General features: G+C 50.0%; 1 protein-coding gene across 1 annotated transcript in view; it reads left to right on the top strand.

Moving 5' to 3' along the window:
- Window positions 1-2662, top strand: part of LOC107661170 (transmembrane emp24 domain-containing protein 7-like) — a 9090-nt gene that overhangs the window by 3747 nt on the left and 2681 nt on the right. The gene's annotated exons all lie outside the window — the stretch shown is intronic.

The raw sequence follows: 2662 nt of genomic DNA, 5'->3' as shown, positions 1-2662 counted from the left end.
CAGAGACCCCCTCTCTCTCACACACACTCACTCACTCACTCACTCACTCACTCACTCACTCAGAGACACACTCTCACACACACACTCACTCACTCACTCAGAGACACACTCTCACACACACACACACTCACTCACTCACTCAGAGACGCACTCTCTCACACACACACACTCACTCACTCTCTCAGAGACACACTCTCTCTCACACACACACACTCACTCACTCTCTCAGAGACACACTCTCTCTCACACACACACACTCACTCACTCTCTCAGAGACACACTCTCTCTCACACACACACACTCACTCACTCTCTCAGAGACACACTCTCTCTCACACACACACACTCACTCACTCTCTCAGAGACACACTCTCTCTCACACACACACACTCACTCACTCTCTCAGAGACACACTCTCTCTCACACACACACACTCACTCACTCTCTCAGAGACACACTCTCTCTCACACACACACACTCACTCACTCTCTCAGAGACACACTCTCTCTCACACACACACACTCACTCACTCTCTCAGAGACACACTCTCTCTCACACACACACACTCACTCACTCTCTCAGAGACACACTCTCTCTCACACACACACACTCACTCACTCTCTCAGAGACACACTCTCTCTCACACACACACACTCACTCACTCTCTCAGAGACACACTCTCTCTCACACACACACACTCACTCACTCTCTCAGAGACACACTCTCTCTCACACACACACACTCACTCACTCTCTCAGAGACACACTCTCTCTCACACACACACACTCACTCACTCTCTCAGAGACACACTCTCTCTCACACACACACACTCACTCACTCTCTCAGAGACACACTCTCTCTCACACACACACACTCACTCACTCTCTCAGAGACACACTCTCTCTCACACACACACACTCACTCACTCTCTCAGAGACACACTCTCTCTCACACACACACACTCACTCACTCTCTCAGAGACACACTCTCTCTCACACACACACACTCACTCACTCTCTCAGAGACACACTCTCTCTCACACACACACACTCACTCACTCTCTCAGAGACACACTCTCTCTCACACACACACACTCACTCACTCTCTCAGAGACACACTCTCTCTCACACACACACACTCACTCACTCTCTCAGAGACACACTCTCTCTCACACACACACACTCACTCACTCTCTCAGAGACACACTCTCTCTCACACACACACACTCACTCACTCTCTCAGAGACACACTCTCTCTCACACACACACACTCACTCACTCTCTCAGAGACACACTCTCTCTCACACACACACACTCACTCACTCTCTCAGAGACACACTCTCTCTCACACACACACACTCACTCACTCTCTCAGAGACACACTCTCTCTCACACACACACACTCACTCACTCTCTCAGAGACACACTCTCTCTCACACACACACACTCACTCACTCTCTCAGAGACACACTCTCTCTCACACACACACACTCACTCACTCTCTCAGAGACACACTCTCTCTCACACACACACACTCACTCACTCTCTCAGAGACACACTCTCTCTCACACACACACACTCACTCACTCTCTCAGAGACACACTCTCTCTCACACACACACACTCACTCACTCTCTCAGAGACACACTCTCTCTCACACACACACACTCACTCACTCTCTCAGAGACACACTCTCTCTCACACACACACACTCACTCACTCTCTCAGAGACACACTCTCTCTCACACACACACACTCACTCACTCTCTCAGAGACACACTCTCTCTCACACACACACACTCACTCACTCTCTCAGAGACACACTCTCTCTCACACACACACACTCACTCACTCTCTCAGAGACACACTCTCTCTCACACACACACACTCACTCACTCTCTCAGAGACACACTCTCTCTCACACACACACACTCACTCACTCTCTCAGAGACACACTCTCTCTCACACACACACACTCACTCACTCTCTCAGAGACACACTCTCTCTCACACACACACACTCACTCACTCTCTCAGAGACACACTCTCTCTCACACACACACACTCACTCACTCTCTCAGAGACACACTCTCTCTCACACACACACACTCACTCACTCTCTCAGAGACACACTCTCTCTCACACACACACACTCACTCACTCTCTCAGAGACACACTCTCTCTCACACACACACACTCACTCACTCTCTCAGAGACACACTCTCTCTCACACACACACACTCACTCACTCTCTCAGAGACACACTCTCTCTCACACACACTCACTCACTCACTCACTCAGAGACACACTCTCTCACACAAACACACACACACTCACTCACTCAGAGACACTCTCTCACACAAACACACACACACTCACTCTCTCAGAGACACACTCTCTCACACACTCACTCTCTCAGAGACACTCTCTCACACACACTCACACGCAGTCACTCTCTCTCACACACACACACACTCTCTCTCTCACACACACACACACACACTCACTCACTCTCAGAGACACACTCTCTCTCACACACACACACTTTCTCTCAGAGACACACTCTCTCAGAGACACACTCTCTCTCACACACTCACTCACTCACTCTCAGAGACACACTCTCTCTCACACACACACACTCACTCTCTCTCTCACACACACACACA

This window comes from Sinocyclocheilus anshuiensis, unplaced genomic scaffold (genome assembly GCF_001515605.1).
Source record: "Sinocyclocheilus anshuiensis isolate Anshui unplaced genomic scaffold, SAMN03320099.WGS_v1.1 scaffold2373, whole genome shotgun sequence".
NCBI lineage: Eukaryota > Metazoa > Chordata > Actinopteri > Cypriniformes > Cyprinidae > Sinocyclocheilus > Sinocyclocheilus anshuiensis.
This window is presented reverse-complemented; position numbering and strand designations above follow the sequence as displayed.